At 34.3% G+C, this 22379-nt stretch overlaps 1 protein-coding gene and 1 long non-coding RNA gene across 2 annotated transcripts in view; one reads left to right on the top strand and one right to left on the bottom strand.

Moving 5' to 3' along the window:
• Positions 1-22379, top strand: part of LOC135846643 (uncharacterized) — a 240844-nt gene that overhangs the window by 12327 nt on the left and 206138 nt on the right. The window lies entirely within an intron of this gene.
• The window catches only part of LOC135846642 (putative uncharacterized protein DDB_G0282133), a 144847-nt gene that overhangs the window by 8324 nt on the left and 114144 nt on the right, over positions 1-22379 (bottom strand). The gene's annotated exons all lie outside the window — the stretch shown is intronic.

Genomic DNA, 22379 nt, shown 5'->3' with positions numbered 1-22379 from the left:
TTCCTGCAGCACTTTGAAAATTTTTGATCAATAATAGCTCTTTGAAAATTATCCAATTGGAATTAAATTGAAAAGGGTCTTTTTTGCACCATTTTGAAGTTGCAAAAGGACATCCCCCATAAGATTACCCCTGTCCCTTCAATTCTAGGATAGGCAAACCAACCAACTCCCGAGTAATTTAGGTAGCTATGATCAGGAAAATTATTTGACCACAAAATATGGAACACTCGGTATATCTCATTTACTTCGATACCGACAAATTAAACGCACTATCATGTAATCGATAGGTACAATAAAACCTTGTCCTTGAAGATGGGCTAATAAACTATACTCGATTTACTACACTATTATAGATCTACGAGTATGTAGGCATAAAGGGGCGCGCACGCGCACTACACACCAGATAACCTAATTTAAATGCCACCTAAGCTCATGATTGATTTCTAATTGCTAACGATTTATCGTCGTCCTATCTCTGAAGTTTTAAAAAAAGAAAATACACGTGCGTGTGTGTGAATTGACGACGTCGAGAGTTTGTGTGTATTGCTGTTGAGTTTTTATATTTTTCATTTATTTATTATTCGTTGCCCGAGGCGAGTACAGGGTATGTACGAAATAGAAGGCGGCGGCGGCGCGATGGCCATAATAAAACCTGGAATGAGAGCAACAGAGAGATAATATACCGGAGAAAAGGTAAGCAACCAGATCGGAAGAACTAGTAGGAGGTACTGGTTTCTCTTATATGTGTTGTGTATCAGTATTCTGTATACTTCTATAAGATAAGGTAGGTATAAGTTTACGTACATGAGGTACTACACTATACGTAAACGTATACTGGGTTTATACCCTATAGGGGTATGGTCGTCGTTGTCGAAGACATCGTATAACCCGAAGTCGTGAATAAATAATAAAATCTATTTAGGTCGTTTAGTTAGCGTATAAGCTACATACTTTGACCAATTAGTAATTACCAAATATTTAGAAAAACTGCTTAATGGGTTGACTTATGCGATCGTCGAATAATATACGCGGATTGAATATTGAAGAAAAAACAACAACAACAACATAAGTTTATGATAATTTATGTACTATCAAAATTTTATTTAATCATGATGAAACTGAAGTTGAGTATCGAAATGTCTGAACCCAATTTTTTTCGAGATTGAGATTGATATGAGAAAGGAGAATTCTGAGAGGGGTGGATGGGGGGGGGGGTTAATTCTGTAAAATTCATGTCTTCGTGGAACCATTCATCCAATGAGTCCAAAAAACTTGTAGATCCATTTTGAAAGAATTTTCGTTCGATTTTAACGTCGTTGAACTACACAATATTCTGATCGGTGTATTTTTAATTTCTGAACGCTCTGGATTCATTTTGAAAGAATTCTCGTTCGATTTCTGGATCAACCAATCTTTTTTGATTTAACATCAATTTTTAAACAATTTCGAGGTAGTTTTGTAATTTTGAATAGATTTTTGATCTTTTTTTTGGGGGGGATAAGGTGGGATTTAAATACATTGAAAGATGATTTTGGATTTTAAAAGATTTTCATTTTTCAGACGAACATTAGGAAATGGGAATTTTGATGATTTTAAATGGGTTTCCAGCTCGATCCTTATTAGATTTTGATAACTTTTCTCAATTTTAATCAATTTACTGGCAATTTTGGAAAAAAAAATTCAGACAATTTTAGACTTTCAACGTATCTTAGAGCAATAATTGAAGCAATTTGGTAAAAACACTGAATGATTTTGAGAAAATTTCTCGATCTCGGATGATTTTTGCATTTGGGACGATTATAAGTTTGAGTAAATTTTTGTAGGTATCATTTTTGGTCAATTTTATTTTTTTAGTCGATTTGCAGAGGACTTAGTATTGAGATTTTTTTCGATTTTGTATCAATTTTCAAATTACTCTCGGAATGATTTCTGTTGAGTAAGTAAATGTTTGGAAGATTTTCGAAATATTTTGGCTGGAAAATTTTGGAATTTTATTTTACATTTTGAATCTCAATTTTTCGAATGAACTTCTAATTGGTCGAATTACCTGTGGGGAATTTTTGAAATGTGGATTTCAATAGTATATTGGTTGGGAAAAAACGATTCATTTTTGGTATCAAATTTTTGGTTTGTGTAATTATTAACACTCAGTTTTTAGGTTTTAAACTCAGTTTCGCTTGGTTTTCGAATAATTTCCTATTGTGAATTAATTTTTAGGAAATATCGTATTTTTGGGATTTTAAGAGTTTAATGCTATTTGGAATAATTCTCGGATTTTCTATTAATGTTCATTCGGTTTCTATGTAATAGACTTTTGAAATGCTTCTTAGAATTTATCAGTTTTTAAAATCTACTTTTTTTATTTTAGAATTTTAGGGGTTTGGTTTTATTTTTTTTTTCTTAAACGACAATTTTTTGAACTTGTTTTGATTGTGAAACGAATTTTTGTTTTGGACTTGGTGATGATGTGTTCTTTATCGATTTTGAATGAATTTCAGACCTGTTGATCGAAAATCGATTCATTTGCAATTTTTGATCGCACATGATCAAATTTATTCGACAAAAAAAATCAATTTTACCTTCAAAAAAAAACTTTCGATCAAAAATTGAGTAATCAAACCTAAAAATCGACTTATGTATTTGCGATTTCGATCTCCTATTATCGAATATGTTCAAAGTGATGAAAAATCAATTTTTGAGCCAAAATGAACTTCTGAGTTGAAAGTCGATCATGATCGAAAATCGATTAATCGAACTTCAAACATCGATTTATTGAATTACAAAAATCGATTCTTTCGAAATTTTTGACCTGATATGATCGGAGTCGTTAATTTTGAGGGAAAAAAATTCAATTTCAGCATCCAAATCAAAAACAGATTTCCGGGTCAAAAATTGAGCAATCGAACGTAAAAATTCGACTTATTTGCGATTTTTGATCTCCTATTATCGAACATGTTCGAAGTGATGAAAAATCAATTTTCGAGCCAAAATAAACTTCAGAGTTATATATCGATTATGATCGAAAATCGATTGATCGAATTCCAAAAATCGATTCATTCGAAATTTTTAACCTGGTATGATCAGGGTCATTCATTTTGAAAAAAATCAATTTTAGCTTCTAAATCAAAAACAGATTTCCGGGTCAAAAATTGAGCAATCGAACGCAAAAATCTACTTATTTGGGTTGTTTGATCTCCTATTATCGAGCATGTTCGAAGTGATGAAAAATCAATTTTTGAGCCAAAATGAACTTCTGAGTTGAAAGTCGATCATGTTCGAAAATCGATTAATCGAATTTCAAGTCGATTTATTGAGTTTCAACAATCGATTAATTCGAAATTTTTAACCTAATATGATCGGAGTCGTTCATTTTAAAAAAATCAATTTTAGGTTCAAAAACAGACTTCTGGGTTGAATTGAAAGTTGAGTAATCGAACCTTAAAATCAACGTATTTGCGGTTTTCAATTTCATATTATCGAACATGTTCGAAGTGATGAAAAATAAATTTTTGATCCAGAATGAATTTCCGAGTTGAAAGTCAATCATGATCGAAAATCGATTAATCGAATTTCAAACATCGATTTATCAAATTACAAAAATCGATTCATTCAAAATTTTTGACCTGATATGATCGGAGTCGTTCATTTTGAAAAAATCAATTTTAGCTTCAAAAACATACTTCCGGGTCAAAAATTGAATAATCGAACTTAAAAATCGATTTATTTGCGATTTTCGATCTCCTATTATCAAACATGTTGAAGTGATGAAAAATCAATTTCCGATTCCGATTCAAAATGAACTTCTGATGTGTATCGATTATGATCGAAAATCGATTTATTGAATTACAAAAATCGATTCATTCGAAATTTTGGCCTAATATGATCAGAGTCATCGTTCATTTTGAGAAAAAAATCAATTTTAGCTGCCAAATCAAAAACAGATTTCCGAGTCAAAAATTGAGCAATCGAACGTAAAAATCGACTCATTTTGGATTTTTGATCTCCTATTATCGAATATGTACGAAATGATGAAAATCAATTTTTGAATCAAAATGAACTTCTGAGTTGAAAGTCGATCTAGGTCGAAAATCGAATAATCAAATTTCAAGCATCAATTTATTGAGTTACAAAAATCGATTAATTCGAAATTTTTGACTTGATATAATCGGAGTCGTTCATTTTGAAAAAATCAATTAGCTTCAGAAACAGACTTCTGGGTTGATAGTTGAGTAATCGAACCTTGAAATCGACTTAATTGCGGTTTTCGATTTCATATTACCGAACAAGTTCGAAGTGATGAAAAAACAATTTTTGAGTCAAAATAAACTTATGAGTTACATATCGATCATGATCGAAAATCGATTGATCGAATTTCAAAAATCGATTTATTCGAAATTTCTGACTTGGTATAATCGGAGTCGTTTATTTTGAAAAAATAAATTTTAGCTTCAAAAACAGGCTTCCGGGTCAAAAATTAAGTAATCGAACCTAAAAATCGAGTTATTTGCGATTTTCGATCTCCTATTACTGCACATGTTCGAAGTGGTGAAAAATTAATTCTCAAGTCAAAATGAACTTCTGAGTTATACATCGATTATGATCGAAAATCGATTGATTGAGTTCCAAAAATCGATTAATCGAACGATTTATCGAATTACAAAAATCGATTCATTCGAAATTTCTGACCCGATTTCAACGGAGTCATTCATTTTGAAAAAATCAATTTTAGCTTCAAAAATCAATAATGATTTATCAGATCGATAATCAGTTGATTGAATCTCAAAAATTGGGTTCATTTGCGATTTTGATCTTACTATGTTTACTTGAGGAGGTTGGTTACAAAGTTAGACAAACGCCACTTCTACAAAAATCGAGTTAGATATTGATTCTTATAGGATTTTTAACGCTCTTTTGATTGCCGAGGTCTATTATTTTCAATATAGTACGTAAAAGGGTAAAAAACGTGCTCAAAGTTTCGCCTTAGTTTCAAACACAGACATGTGCAAATTGTCTTAGTTTCAAAAACAGACATATCCAGGATATGTCTGTTTTTGAAACTAAGATGAAAGGATATGTCTCACTTTGAAACTAATAAGATAATGTTCACATGTCTGTGTTTGAAACTAAGGCGCAACTTTGATCGCGTTTTTTGACCTTTTATGTACTGTTTTGAAACTAAGGGACCTCAGAAATGGAAAGAGGGTTAAAAATCCTATAATATGTATCAAGACCTAACTGATCTAGACAGCTTCAATTTCAAATTATCTTCATCTTGGTTTCAAAATCAGACAAGTGCATTTTCAGGTTCTTTTTATTAGTGGTGGGGGGTGATGGTGGAAGGATATTTTTTGTATTTTTGTTACTCAGTATCATCACTACAATTTGTCAAACGTCCCCCACCTTTACAATGCTGTATATTTTTGCAACAAAAAACATAAATTTTCTCAAAATCAACCCTGTGGCGTTTGTCTAACTTTGTAACCAAGCTCCTCACTTATATGATCGAACGTGTTCGAAATGAAAAGTCAGCTTCTAAAGTAGACCTATACCGATCAAAAACCGATCATGATCGAATATCCATTGGTCGAATGTGAAAAATCGATTGATTTCATCGATCATTTTCGAAATTTTATCATTGTTTTGTACTCCATTGATTCGGTTCGTTTTCAACAAAAGTTAGGTAGGCTACGTTTTTCTTCTCAAAAAACGATCTCTTGAAAATCGAGAAGTCTGAAATGAACTGATCGTGACGAAAACAACTGTTCTAGGAAAAGAATGCATTTTTATGTCACAGCGTCTAACAAAATTTCAAAATTGAAAAGCAGGACCTTTTGCAGGATGTTTTTATTGGGAGGGGGGATTTCATAGTCAAGTCTTTGCTTTTTCATTATCTGAAGATATTCCACGATTTTTTCTCGTTCAAGAAGCAAGAAGGTGCAAACAATTTTCTGTTTTCGTCGTTTTGTAGGCCTCAACCATTTCTGAAAACTTCGAAAGCGCCCATATTAATCGATCAAACTCTGGTTATTTTGAAATTTTACCATCACGTGTTAGTACATCGCGTTTTTTGTCAATTCCAACCAATTCTATCCCCAGTAATAAGCCACTAGTCGATCCAAAATATTGAAACTTCAGGTATACAAATCACATAGGTGCAGCAATCTCCTACATACGGCAAAATGTGCGCCAAAACCTCGCGATCTAATTTAACGAATCGCGTCGCGACGTCCGTCGAGTCTCTTTGAAGTACATACAAGACGACGATCGAGGATCGACGATGACAACCGGTTCGTCGCTGTTGCAGAAGTTGCAACTCTTTAAAAAGTATTTATCGCGCAGCATGCAGCGGTGCTTTGCACCTCGTCTCGTCCTCTCACTGGCCATGCCGAGCCGGCGACTCTTTCGCTATTCTTCGACGCTGGATGCGGATGGCAGGGTACTATAAGGTAACTCTCCGATGATGAATTTTTTTTTCGCCAATATGAAAGATGCTGCCCCAATGATACGCTGACGTTGCGCGTGGATTTCGTCACGAAAACAACGCTAAGTCACGACGCTGCCGGTTTTTTTTTTTCGCTGGCTGGCTTGCTCTTTACTTGTACTCGTAGTATGTAGTTGGTTCTTCGCTTTATATTTTTATACTCACATACGAGTGCTTTAGACACACACTATGTGTACTGTGTACTCTGTTCTTCTACCTTTGGTTACACGAAAGAAAGACAGAGAGACAGAGAGGAGACTCTACGTATTGCCAGTACACGGAATGACTTAAAGATACACAACAAACTGGTTCTATATAGTTATATAGTATGTGTTGACCTATTTTTTTCATTTTGGTGCAACGTGTTTCGTCCATCGTCGTCGTCGTCGTCATAAGGTGTGTTAGTGTGTGTACCTCGACCATATCTCTTGTCTACAATTACCGCCGTACATTTTTCATGTTCACACAGACACTGCGGCATATACAGCTCGCCCCCGCCCCCCCCCCGCCCCAGCCATCTCCGAAATAAGAAAAAAATTAGGCGTTGGAGTGAGCTCAGCTCAGCTCATCTCATAAGTCCTGCTACACGAGCGACGATTTGATTTTTTTCCTCATTCGCAAAGTTGGTACATCTGGCCTCTCTCATTTTGTGCTCTTCCTCCCACGCAAACTCGGGTATATACTGTCGATGAACTATATCTGGATGCCCATGCTATGGCATTGCACGACGACGAGCTAGACGTACCCAAATAGCAACTTTGTATGAATCGAATATTATACGATACGTGCCTGGATTATTAATGTAAACGTTTTTATTTCTTATTTCCATCTGGTGCTCTTTCTCTGTCTCGCTCTTTTGGAACTGGTTGTTTCGCACACCTTGGCGACAACACCGCGACTCCGACAATTTAAGAAAAAAGCGATAAATACACCATCGATATCGATTCCCAGTGGTCGTATCGTGGAAATGGAAACAGTAGCGATGCGAGCAATCACACATCTCATATACTCAATACGTCGTCGATAATCCCATCGTACATCGCCACACATCGTTTACTAATGATCGCGTATATATATCGTATACTTATTTATGTGTATTAATTAAGAGACTTTAACAGCGAGAAGTATGTAGTATACACGAAAGCGACAAATTAAATTAGGAGAAAGTAGGTTATTTGGCACTTAATAAAGTGCGCCTATGTCGACTTACATTTGTCATTTATGAAATCAATTAACTACCTATAGGTAGTACATATTGGTAGTATAAATGAACCTATACCTAAAGCAACATGTATGTAATGTACATATGTACATTTGTCGTATGTTTTGTACACGCATTGACACGTACACGTACCATTATTACTTACTTACTTACGCACGTATGAGAAAAGCCGCGAGCGTGAAAGACAGGGGTAGAGGGAGGGTTAGAAACGAGATTAAGGTATTTCCTCGTCACACGAAATTGAGAAGAGATAAAAACATCATCGAAGATTTTATTTATACCTAGGCATTGTAGCATGTCCTACATTAGATGAGATGGTCAAAGGATTAACGTAGGTACCTAGTCGAACCATCAGCAATGATATGTACACGAAAGTCGGATAAAGTTTGACCCACGTCCAGTCCAACGAGTGTTTTCGAAATTAAAATTTAATAGATTAGAAAATCGATTATTTGAACAATAGTTTATTAATGTACCTACATACTCGTACATATTAGACAAAAAAAGTGAAATTTCAAGAAAATTGATATTTTTACTCTATAAAATTACGACTGGAAAACTCATTTTGATTTTGTCCACTCATCATCCCCCCCTTTCTTCAGAAACCGTTCATAACACCATTAAATTATTCGAATCCAAAAATATTTTCCAAAATGATGCAAAAATATTCATTTAAAATCAAAAAATACTCGAATCGTTTTCTGCAAAACACTCTCTAGAAAGTTAGAGAAAAATCGATTCAGTTTTGAAACGTTTTCCAAATTCTTCAGGAAATCTCTTCAAAAACATGATAATTGATAAAAATAAAAACTAAAAAATCTTTTTTCGCGAATGATTCGCCAAAAAATTATTCAATTCGTTCGCGAATGATTCAACAACAAGTAATCAATTCGTTCGTGAATTATTCACTAAAAATTGATCATTTCGTTCGCGAATGATTCAACAATAATTATTCAATTCGTCTGTGAATGATTCACTGAGAATTGATTATTTTGTTCGCGAATGATTCACTAAAAATCGATCATTTCGTTCGCAAGTGATTCACCAAAAAATTATTCAATTCGTTCGCGAATGATTCACCAATAATTATTCAATTCATTCGTGAATGATTCACCAAAAAATTATTCAATTCGTTCGCGAATGATTTACCAAAAGTCTGTGAATGATTCTCTGAGAATTGATTATTTCGTTCGCGAATGATTCACTAAAAATCGATCATTTCGTTCGCAAGTGATTCACCAAAAAATTATTCAATTCGTTCGCGAATGATTCTATAAAAATTTATTATTTCGTTTGCAAATGACTCACTTGAAAGTTGTAAATCAATCATTTTTAGCCAAATTTTTGTAAAAAATGATGGCTATTGTTTTCAATTGAGTCACCAAAAATTATTCAATTCGTTCGCGAATGATTCACCAACAAGTAATCAATTCGTTCGTGAATGATTCACTAAAAATTGATCATTTCATTCACGAATGATTCACTAAAAATTGATCATTTGGTTCGTAAGTTATTCACCAAAAAATTATTCAATTCGTTCGCGAATGATTCGCAAATAATTATTCAATTCATTCGTGAATGATTCACCAAAAAATTATTCAATTCGTTTGCGAATGATTCACTAAAAATTGATTATTTCGTTTGCGAATTATTCACTTAGAAATTGGAAAATGGAAATCAATCATTTGTTCAATTGAGTCGCCAAAAATTATTCAATTCGTTCGCGAATGATTCACTCAGAAATCAATTAATTTGTTCAATTGATTCGCCAAATATTAATAAATTCGTTCGTGAATGATTCACCAAAAAATTATTCAGTTCGTTTACGAATAATTCACCAACAATCAATCAATTCGTTCGCGAATTATTCACTTAGGAATCAATCAATTTGTTCAATTGATTCGTCAAGAATTAATCAATTCGTTCGTGAATGATTTACTTGGAAATCAATTAATATGTTCTATTGATTCGCCAAATATTAATCAATTCGTTCGTGAATGATTCACCAAAATATTATTCAATTCGTTCGCGAATGATTCACCAAAAAATTATTCCGTTCGTTCACGAATGATTCACCCACAATCAATCAATTCGTTCGCGAATGATTCACTTAGAAATCAAATAATTTGTTTAATTGATTCGCCAAATATTAATCAATTCGTTCGTGAATGATTCACTGAAAATTGAATATTTCGTTCGCGAATGATACACCAAAACATTATTTAATTCGTTTACGAATGATTTACCAACAATCAATCAATTCGTACGCGAATGATTCACCAAAATATTCAATTCGTTCGCGAATGATTCATCAAAATATTATTCAATTCGTTCGCGAATGATTCATCAAAAAATTATTCAGTTCGTTCACGAATGATTCACCAACAATCAATTAATTCGTTCGCGAATTATTCACTTAGGAATCAATCAATTTGTTCAATCGATTCGTCAAAAACCAATCAATTCGTTCGTGAATGATTCACTAAAAAATTGATTATTTCGTTCGCGAATGATTCGCCTAGGTGATTCAAAATTTGAAAAATATTTTCCAAAAATTGAAAAAATCAATCATTCTAATCGTAATTTAGAATCGAAATTCGATCGACCGTACTTACATGTCAAGATTTGAATAAAAATAAACTTGATTTCGACCAATTTTTCCTCTAAAACAAAAACGAAGATGAATTTGCTAAAATCGATCACTGATGGTCAAAATTGAAATAAAAAAATCCAGCTTCAATCCTCTTTTCGGGGATTTTCAAAAAAATATAATTTTCTATTTTTCTATTGCTTTTTTGTGCCCTTGGAGAAGTGACTGAGGTGAAATTTTGAACAAATGCAAGGAGTGGATTTTTTAATGTATCCAAAATACAGTTCACCAACACTGAAAATGGATTGACAACAATTTTGTGTAACTTAAAAATATTTTCAGTCAAAACTTTTCTTCTATTCTGAAATTCCTAAAAAAAAAACTTGTAATTTTCTTCTTATTCATCTAAGTTTTTCATAATTCGCTCAAATGTCGAATGTTTCGAGATTTCATTTTTTTGAAACACAGTTCAAATTATCGTTTTATAATTTTGGGTACTTGCCATTTTAAATCCTGAATCACGTATTGAAACTTGTGTAGAAAAATTCCCAAAAAAATTAATTACATATTACATATGTACGTATTTTTGCGACTTTCGAGACACCCGGTATATTAAACGCATTCAGTTAGGTGCACCTACAATACATAAGTAGGCGGTATACTACACATAGGTGAGATATCTGCGCCTGCAGTTTGCATTCGTTCAGGTCTCCGGTTCGGAATTGGCGTACTGAGAATTTGATTGAATTTCAAGATACCAAGTATGCGGAACCACAAATCATCGCAGTTGCATTGCACATTTGCTGTGGTTCTATCTTATACGATAGGTGGTACTACGATAGTTGGATGACTGTGCATGTGCAACTACAATGATAAATGATGACATATTGACCTAGAGCTTCTGTATGAGTCGCAATGTCCGAATTGTAAACGCTAATTGGATTTATACTCGTGTGTTACCTCGCCTTAGAGTGTTGACGACAAAGAAGTTATGAGAAAGAAACAAAATTGAAATATCTATCTACGTATAGAAAGGAAGTGTTGAAAGGTCCTAGATTATCAATTTTGATTTTTTGTTTTTTTTTTTTAGGTAAGTACCAATTTTGGAATTTTTAAAGAAGTCAAATTCTAAGAGTAATCATACCTTTTTGGGAAGGGAGAGGGGGGAAGGGATGGGTTAGTGTGTTCTCAAGATATTTCTAACGTAATATCAATCTCTTTCTAACCACCTTGGTATTCACGAGAATTGTAGGAGACGTTTTTGAGGAACATTTTTCGCGACTCGAAAGTTGAGAAATTTCGACCTCACAAGAGATTTTCCTCAAACTAGCAGAACATTTTTTTGAACCTGATAAAGCTATTAGAAAATCGAAAAAACTTGCAAAAAAATTTCACCAGTCAAAATTCCAGGTACTCGAGTACATTTTTAGGTTTGATGGTAAATTTTTGAAAATGGTTCAAAAATGGGGAAAAATCAAAATCTCGCCTTATTTGTGCTTTTTTTTTACCAACACGTCCAAAAACATTGATTTTTACCTTGTCTACCTGAAAAGTCCTCTCTTTGTTTTAAAGTTTGCCAAACAAATAGTCCGGCATATGACAATAGGAGTAATTGCACCCCCCCCCCCCCCCCGCCGATCCTCCGGGCAACTTTTTTCTTAAAGGGGACATCCTAAGGAACATTTTAAAGCAAACTTGCCAAAAAAAAAGTTGGCCTTACTTACAAAATGGCGGCCATTTTGATTGATAAGTCAGCCGAAATCGCAGATTTTGCGTTTTAACATAGGACTTGCACGAACTTTTTCAAACTTTACAAAGATAAATCGAAAGATCATGCAAAAATTTATCACCTGTCAAAATTTCAAGGTCTAAAGTGCGTTTTTCGATTTTTGGTGAATTTTTGAAAATCGAATTTAGGCCAAAAATGAGGGAAAAAATCAAAATTTCACCAAATTGACCAAGAAAGCTGAAATTTGGGATATACCCTATTTTCCACATGCCAAATCGATTGGAAACGGTTCCAAGCCGTTTTGAGCAGTTCTGGAGCCTCCAGCAGATTTTTGAAACTTTGAATTTCCACAAAATTTTATCAAAATGGAGATGGAAAGCTGAAATTTACTCTACACTCCAATTTTAACATCCTCTCAAGACGACTTCAGGTGGGTTCAAGTAATTTTAGGGCCTCCAGCGACTTTTTTTGAAAATTACTGGAGCCTCCAGCAGATTTTTGAAACTCAAAATTCCTACAAAATTTCATCAAATGGAGGTGTAAAGCTGAAATTTACTCTACACTCCAATTTTAACACCCTCTGAAGACGACTTCAGGTGGGTTCAAGTAATTTTAGGGCATCCAGCGACTTTTTTTGAAAATTACTGGAGCCTCCAGTAGATTTTTGGAACTTGAAATTTCCCCAACATTAAATTATCAAATGGAGTTGGCAAGCTGAAATTTACTTCGCAGACTACATGGTGGTTTCAAATGGTTTTGAAGCTTCCAGCTACTTTTAGGAAATTTCAATTTTCCAAAAAAACGTCATACAACCTTTCAAAAAGTTGCTGGAGGCTCCAAAACGACTTGAAATTCACCAGCAGTCAACTTCGTAGCGCATTGAAATTAGTTTGCAGAATGAATTTCGACTCTCTATCTTGGTTTGATAAAATTTTGGGGAAATTTCAATTTTCAAAATCTACTGGAGGCTCCAGTAATAATGTTCAAAACAGTCGTTGGAGGCTCTAAAATGACTTGAAATTCACCAGCAGTCAACTTCGTAGCGCATTGAAATTAGTTTGCAGAATGAATTTCGACTCTCTATCTTGGTTTGATAAAATTTTGGGGAAATTTCAAGTTTCAAAAATCTACTGGAGGCTCCAGTAATGTTCAAAAAAGTCGTTGGAGGCTCTAAAATGACTTGAAATCCGCCAGAAATTGTTTTCAGAGGGTGTTAAAATTGGAGTGTAGAGTAAATTTCAGCTTTCCATCTCCATTTGATGAAATTTTGTGAAAATTTAAAGTTTCAAAAATCTGCTGGAGGCTTCAGGAATTTTCAAACAGTCGCTGGAGGATCTAAAACGACTTGAAATTCACCTGCAGTACTTCGTAGCAATATTGAAATTAGTTTTTAGAATAAATTTTAGCTTTACAACTTCAATTTGATGGAATTTTGTGGGAATTTCGAGTTTCAAAAATCTGCTGGAGGCTCCAGTAATTTTCAAAAAAAGTCGCTGGAGGCCCTAAAATTACTTGAACCCACCTAAAGTCGTCTTGCGAGGATGTTAAAATTGGAGTGTAGAGTAAATTTCAGCTTTCCATCTCCATTTTGATGAAATTTTGTGGAAATTCAAAGTTTCAAAAATCTGCTGGAGGCTCCAGAACTGCTCAAAACGGCTTGGAACCGTTTCCAATCGATTTGGCATGTCGAAAATAGGGTATATCCCAAATTTCAGCTTTCGTGGTCAATTTGGTGAAATTTTGATTTTTCCCCTCATTTTTGGCCTAAATCCGATTTTCAAAAATTCACCAAAAATCGAAAAACGCACTTTAGACCTTGAAATTTTGACAGGTGATAAATTTTTGCATGATCTTTCGATTTATCTTTGTAAAGTTTGAAAAAGTTCGTGCAAGTCCTATGTTAAAACGCAAAATCTGCGATTTCGGCTGACCTATCAATCAAAATGGCCGCCATTTTGTAAGTAAGGCCAACTTTTTTTTGGCAAGGTTGCTTTAAAATGTTCCTTAGGATGTCCCCTTTAAGAAAAAAGTTGTCCCGGAGGATCGGCCGGGGGGTGGGGTGCAATTACTCCTATTGTCATATGCCGGACTAAAAAGTTCTGTTTTTCATAAAATTTAAAAATTTGTTTTTTTTTGTCAAATTTTATTTTTTGCCCCAAATTCTTTCATTTTTTTCAGTCTTTATGACAATTTTTCGATATTTTTGAAATGCCCCCCCCCCCCGTACGTGCCCAACAAAAAAAGCCCTACGTGTAAGAGTCGTAATTTTTCAAGCAAATCAATAATAAATAGATGAAGGGGCCAAGGAGAGGATTAAACTACCGTGACAAATTTTCCATTTAGTATATCTTAAGGGCATCGTACTCGTACATACTTACGTACGATGTACACATTAGATAGCATTAATATCGCCGAAGCATTACGATGAACAAGAACTAAACTAATACGAAAGGTATGTCGATCTCGATACCAAGATGCAGGTTTGCTGGTATAATATTGTGGATACATATTGGGGACTGGGGCGATTATCCGTAATATAGCGTACATGTTAGAAGGCATCCAGGTACGGAACGGATTTGCATGTGCGGACGCGAACAACCGCGCCCATTGCGGCCTTGCACTTTTCTGATTAATTTATTTTATCATGAATCACGATTAATAATGATATATTAATATATACTCGCGTACGATCCGGTAAAGTAGCGAACTGGAGGCGGAGGGGGATGGGAAAATAGCAGAAAAAACCGCTTACCGGATCGACCGGGGCCGAAAACCACCACCGCGGATATACCATATGCCAGATTGCCTTTAATTCACCTAATAGTATAACCCTGAATTAAAGTTGATTTTTTTTCATTTTCGTCATCGTCGGTTGTCTACGCGAGTACGAGTTGATAATAACGATTCTTTTCGATTATTATTATAGATCTGGGGCCGATGTAATTACTCTAATAAAGACATTGTAGCGTGTGTTATTGGTACAGAGAGAGATAGATGAACGGAGAGCTTTTTTTTTTCTTACTTCAATGCCGACTAAATTGCAATCCGGTTCGAAGAAGGAATTAATTACTGGTGTGAGGAACGAATTGGAAATCGAAATAGTACGTGTGATGAGAACGGGCATGGGTAGTCGGTTTTGAAAATTGGACAGAAAATCTGTCAAGTAGGTAAAGAAGACTTCGCGGTATCGTCACGTTTTCAAAACAAATCCTCGCTTCCAACTTGGGTGATTTCGAAAAAGCGTGTATTCCGCTCGTGGGTATAATTATATTTGAAAACCTACGTATACTAATACTTATACCTTGCAACCTGACGCGCGAATTAATTAATTAAAAATTAATCAATCTTAGCCCAGCCAGGTCTGCAGCCTGCAGTTGCTTTCTACGTATACGAAATTCAACATCGAAGACGGTTTAATCTCGAGTCGAGTTTCGAGTCCGGGATCAGAACGAGTCGAAAATTTCCTCAAATATGGAACGCAGTTCGATCGAAAAAAGATTTCAAAGAATTCGAACGTGATCGCGTGGATTAGATTGGTTCTTGTAACTGTAACTCGACAGCTTTTTGAGTGGGGGGGGAGAGGAGGGGGTAATTTTCCTACAGAAAAATGAACTATGTAGGCGTATAGCTGGACCATGGGTCCTTTGCAGCGTTCTATAAACGTACAGCAGCCGGATATACGGTCATTGTTTTCGTTTCTATTGTATACCTGTAGATTATTTATTTATCGTTTAAAAAAGTGTTTATCGAGATATACGAATGGATAAAATGTGATGCTAAAAACCATACTCTTCTTCTCGCCATCGTACTACATAGATCTAAGATCTTAAGGTATTAATACGTTTAGCTTAAGAAGAGTCGTGTAACTACTTTGGTCCGTTGGGTTCGTATAATGCGAATGTGCCTCATCCACGAGCACACCAAGGAGTATTTCGTTTCGTTTCATTCATTCATTCATTCATTTGAAATAAAAAAAATAAGTATAAAAAATACCATCACACGCGTACCTAAACCATAAGAACCGCTTGATCTACTTTTTATTCTTCTCTCTCTGGCAACACACCGGAGTGTTTTAGTTACACGAATGTGTGTACAATACGAGCTGCCTTGTGCAGGTCTGTGTGCTTGCTCGGTTCTTTTTTTTCTTTCTTTATCGAAATGAAAACAGCTGATCGAGTGTTGGTCACTAGGACTAGTATTGGGTGATGCCAGCTGTTCTTTATATAGGGTGTCCTATGGCTTATTCCGCGACTCGACGAATTCTGACCAAATTTAATGCAGACTTCAATCTTGAGCTGAAGGTACTCTGAAAAATTTTTACTCCTGAGGTGCCCCTGAAAGGGAAATATAAGCACTCACAGAGGGGGGCATAAGTATAGAAAAAAACTGGACCTTAATTTGAAAGAAAAAATCTTCAAAAATCACTTTAAAACAAAAAAATTGTCACCCAAGATTTATTCTACATATATCGCGAAAAAAGGATTTCAAATCGCCAAAAATTCATTTGTTGTTATGAGCTCCAACAAATCCTAGCTAACAAGGGAACCTTTTGAGGTGTCACACTTCGATTTGAACGAGACTGCGATTTTTAGAAAGAGCATAGTCTAAAACCCCCAAAACCAAATTTTCAGCTGCCCAAGTTCATTTTTCGATTTTTGGCGAATTTTTGAAAATTCAAAATTGACAGTTTTTAGCGATTTATGCTTTTTTTAAAAAAGTACGTACTTGATCAGTAAAAATGGTCAAAATAAGTCCCAAAACTAATATTAATTACCCAAATCCAAATTTCACCATTTCCAGCTGTTCTGGAGCCTCCAGCGCGAGTTTTTAATTTCTCCAGAATTTTGAATTTGCTCCAGAAGGCGTGAATATGAAGTTGAGCAGCTGAAAATCGAGTTGTATATTATACTCGACCCGTTTAACGAGTTTATCCACATTTGAGCCGATTTTGAGAGTGACACCTCAAGAGTGGCTTTTTGACTAGCTCATTTCAAAATTAAAAAATCTAAAAAATCAAAAATTTCCCGTTTGTGTGGAAATTTTTGAAATTCACGCGAATCGCTGAATTTTGTCCAAAAATAACCCCCCAAATCCAAATTTCACAATTTCCAGCTATTCTGGAGCCTCCAGCGCGATTTTTAAATTTCTCCAGAATTTTGAATTTGCTCCAGAAAGCGTGAATATGAAGTTGGGCAGCTAAAAATCGAGTTGTATATTACACTCGACCTGTTTAACGAGTTTATCCACATTTGAGCCGATTTCGAGAGTGACACCTTAAGAGTGGTTTTTTGAGGTGTCACTCTCGCTCCAGAACGGCTGGAAATGGTAGAATTTGCGCTCCGGGGGTTAGTTCTTGAAGAAGTACAGCGATTCGCACAAATTTCAAAAAATTCCTCACAAATGGTTATCTTTTAATTTTTTGGATTTTTTAATTTTGAAAAAAACTGGTAAAAAAAACCCACTCTTGAGGTGTCATTCCCAAAATCGGCTCAAATGTGGATAAACTCGTTAAAAAGGTCGAGTACATATAATACGCAACTCGATTTTTAGCTGCCCAACTGGATATTCACACCTTCTGGAGCAAATTCAAAATTCTGGAGAAATTGAAAAATCGCGCTGGAGGCTCCAGAATGGCTGGAAATTGTGAAATTGTGAAATTTTGATTTGGGGGGTTAGTTTTGGACAAAATACAGCGATTCGCGTGAATTTCAAAATTTTCCACACAAACGGGAAATTTTTGATTTTTTAGATTTTTTAATTTTGAAATAAGCTAGTCAAAAAGCCACTCTTGAGGTGTCACTCTCAAAATCGGCTCAAATGTAGATAAACTCGTTAAACGGTCGAGTGTAATATACAACTCGATTTTTAGCTGCCCAACTTCGTATTCACGCCTTCTGGAGCAAATTCAAAATTCTGGAGAAAATGAAAAATCGCACTGGAGGCTCCAGAACAGCTGGAAATGGTGAAATTTGGATTTGGGTAGTTTGGTATTAGTTTTGGGACTTATTTTGACCATTTTTACTGATCAAGTACGTACTTTTTAAAAAAAAGCATAAATCGCCAAAATCAGTCAATTTTGAATTTTCAAAAATTCGCCAAAAATCGAAAAATGAATTTGAGCAGCTGAAAATTTGGTTTTGGGGGTTTTAGACTATGCTCTTTCAAAAAATCGCAGTCTCGTTCAAATCGGAGTGTGCCATTTCAAGATTGTAAGCTACCTACAAAAACAGGCTTCAACGTTAAAAACTTCATTTAAGTATAAAATTGGCAAGAAAAAAATTATCCCTTGGGTGAGAAGATAATTCCCTATTTTTTTTAGTTTTCCGCTATCTGCAAAAAAAGTGGTCCCGGAATCCTCCACCCTCACACAGTCGAAAAAAAATGGGGAAAAAGTTATTTTTATGAAAATTTGTTGTTTCTGCGTCAGAATTTTCCTAAATAATCGCCTTTTCATTTTTCAAAAAAGGATTTGCCCGGCGCTTTGAACCAAATTGGCTCTCCTGTAAGGAGCACCCCAAAGTTAAAAAAATGAGAACAAATCAAAATCACGAAATTTTTTTAAAAATATCTCATTTCCACATTAGAATTGGTCTACATAACTTCCTTTTCAAGAAAACCCCTTTGTTCGACCCCCTAATGATGTTTGCTCTCTTGTATAGATCCCCCCCCCCCTTTGGGATAAATAATAAAAGATGAAAATTTATACTTATCTATAGAAATTTTTTGAAATTTTTTCATTTATGGGCAAATTTTTCTAAATAAGCACAGTTTCAAGAAAAACCTTTCCCTAGTCTCCCAAATGATGTTGTTACACTTATAAAATGTCCTTCAAAGTCGGAAAAACAAAAAAAAATTATATCTGTACCTACAATTTTTTTAAAAATGTTTCATTTTTAGGCGGACTACTTTTGATTAATCACATTTTCAAGGAAAGCCCTCCCTTAGTTTTCTAAATTATGTTGGTCTCCTGGTATAAAGCTTCCCCCCCCCTCCAACCCAGGTAAAAAATAGTTACTTTTTTCAATTTTTTGCCAATAATTGCTAAACAGTCTCGCTTTTAGCTAAGATTGTCAGTCTTTCTTTTTAACAAAATTTCTCGCGTTATTCGAGCAAAAGTGCTGCCAAATAGACAAAAATTAATTTTTTTGCCAATAATTCTCGAAAAATCTTGCTTTCTGTCAGTTATAGTGAATTTTTGAAATAAATTTTGTCAAAAACAAGGTCTTTTTTGGCATTTTTGGCAAAAAGGCAAAATTTCTTGTCACTTTTGGCAAAAGAGCATCTTTTTGACAATTTTTATGCAAAACAGAATTTTTGACATTCGGAGAGAACAGATTTAATACAAACAATTTTGGTAAAAACAAAATCTTGTGTTATTTTTGACAAAAACACCAATTTTTGAAAATTTTGACATAGAAAAACTGTTTTTTGACAAAATAAGGTGTAGATTTTCAACAATTTAACAAACAAAAAAAAATTCGAGAATGTTTATCAATTAAAAAGCAGGTGTTTTCTTGACATTTATGATACGTATTTGAAAGAAGCCGAATTATTTATTATTTTGAGCAAATTTTGCAAAAAAAAATTTCAAAAGAAGGGAACATTTCTACATTACTGACTAAAGAGTAAGTACTTTTCAGTTGAATATTTCAAAAAAACATCTTTTTTTGACAAAATAATGAGCAGCTTTTTAACGTGTTGACATAAAAATAGGATTTTGAAGCTAATTTTGCAAAAAAAAACAAGTTTTTAAAATAAATCTTAGCCAAAGTATAGCAGAACTTTTTGGCAAGTTTGAAGAAAAAAAACGCGATTTTTGGACCATTTTTACAAACAAAAAAAAAACAACAGGATTTTGAAAGAAAATTTGGCAAGCAGCAAGAATGTTTAATGAAATACAGCATTTTTTGATCATTTTGGCGATAAAGCAGGATTTTCTGGCAGTTAGGGCAATAGAAGAGGACTTTTTTCAGCAATTTTAACAAAAATAAGAATTTTGGCATTTTGAAAACAATTTTGTCTGAAAGGCAATATTTTTGAGGCAATTTTAGCTTTTTTGTGTCAAATTCTAAGATTTTATTCTTGGAAAAAACCTTTAAATCATGTTTTCACGATTTTTAACGAAGTTAATTCTCAGAATTTGACCCAAAAAAGCTCAATTTTGAAAGTTACAGGAAAAATCATATGAAAAATTATCGACCTCTTCCTTGTGTGTTTTAAACTCAAATGCTTCAATTTATTTGAAAAAATATGCATAAACGCCTTTTTAGGGGTGCCTAAAGTGGAGTGCTCCAAAAAAAGGGTTAAAAATTACGAATATGCAGGGAGCCTAATTAAACTTTTTCATCTAGATAATTGATTATATATGTACCTCAAAACGTTACGTTTGGCGCAAATCGCGAGTTTCTAGCTTTCCAGGAGTTCCCAAAATATCGAAATTACGGAAAATTGGATTTTTGAGTACCAGCGCAACATTTTATTCGGCTCAAAATTTGGTAGGATGGAGGTCTTTCAGATACTAATAAACTGTAAAAAGCTTTTTAGCGGGGTTCAAAGGGGTAGGTTCAAAATGAGGGTTCCAAAATTTTCCAAGAATCAACCCCCCCCCCCAATTTCTGCTCCTGAGGGTCGAAAATAAAAAAAATCACCTCGCATAACGTTTATTGGGTTCAAACAGATATTTTACGCTGAAAAAGTTTTTGAAAATGATTGTCAGTGGTTCCCAAAGTTCTTTTCTTATTCACAACTTTGGGAACCCCTGGAGCCCAAAAAATGGTCATTTTGGGTTAACTGACCACGGATTCGTATTTGGGACATTTATTACAACATTTTAAGATTGGTTGAGTCGATAACTGGCCGGGGCCAAAAAGTGGCCTTATCGGGACTCCTCCTTTCATCATAATATTATGTATTTTTAATATGAAAACAATAAGAATTCTGAAAAATTATTCAAAATTTGATCATTTAGAGGCAATGTGAATTCTAAAAATTTATTCGAAATTTCATAACTCAGCAGCAATACAAAATTCTGAAAAGTTATTTAAAATTTTGTTATTTTGAGACGATGTGAATTCTGAAAATTCATTGAAAACTTTAAGAAATTGTAGCAATGCGGAATTTGGGAAATTTATTTGAAATTTTGTAAATTTTAAAATAATGCAAACTATGAAAAACAACTAAAGATTTCTTAATTTAGAGGCAATGCAAGCTTAGAAATTATTCTAAAATTTTGTAATTTGGAAGATATGAAAAAACTAGCTGTCTATAGTTTTTTTTTTAGCAAAAAAGCTCGTAATTTTCAGCAGTTTTTGCAAAAAAAGACGTTCTGAACACAATTTTTGCAAAATTAGCAATTCTGGCGAAAAAAGCAGCTACGATTACGTATTAGAAATGGTTTCAAAACTACAAAATCGAAAATTAATTTCGAACTTCCAAGCTGTAAGACCCTTCTCCTCTCTTCATCGAATCAGAAATTATTCCAGGCATCCCGAAGGACCTTTGTATCACATTGTGTGTCTGTGTCTGTGTGTGCATGTCTGTGTACCTACATTGTGGCTCATATTCTCAAGTAAGCAAATACAATAAGACCATCCTTAGTACGCATACTTGTTAGTTGAGAATTTCGCGTAGGCGGATTCGCATTGCAACCAATCCTGCATCCCCCTCTACCTTTTCTCAGTCTTCGTCTTCTTCGCTCTTGAATATAGCGTGCGCGACGCGAACGTCGTCGTCGCGATTGCGCGATGCTCGTTCATTAAAAAAAAAAAAAAAAAAAAAAAACCGTATACTTATTATTTACGTCGACTATATTGTGTGTATTATCTCGTATATTAAAATATTTAGCGACGTACGCGCGTTCCGCGCGTGTTAAATACCAACAAAGTATTTGCATAAATATATACCCAGCAACGAGTAGGGCAGAATTTTAACAATTACCGGGTACACGATGCATATAACGTACGTTAGACTATGGGTACCAGATTTACTCGTATATACTATGTACTAAAATGAGAAAGAAGAGCAGAGGGAGGTCGTCGATGAGGTGGATGTGAAGAAGAAGAAGAGTTAAATAGTTGAGGTGCCGGGTGTACTTATAGTACCTTAGGTAGAGTGGTACGTAGGTCTAGGTATTTAAAGTGTACGTACAATATACTGGCTTATTATTAGGTATTGTTCGGGATGCATTGCATTAAGTACATACACATAGGTACTTACACAAAATATTACAGTATGTTGTAAAAATCTCGAAAGTACATATATATTTTTTCCAAAATTTCAGAAAAATGATACGACGAATTTACTATTGATTAATGATTAGGATGGATTGAATTTGGAACTGTCTTAAACGTATCTATAT

The sequence above is a fragment of the Planococcus citri genome, chromosome 5, assembly GCF_950023065.1.
Source record: "Planococcus citri chromosome 5, ihPlaCitr1.1, whole genome shotgun sequence".
Taxonomy (NCBI): Eukaryota; Metazoa; Arthropoda; class Insecta; order Hemiptera; family Pseudococcidae; genus Planococcus; species Planococcus citri.
This window is presented reverse-complemented; position numbering and strand designations above follow the sequence as displayed.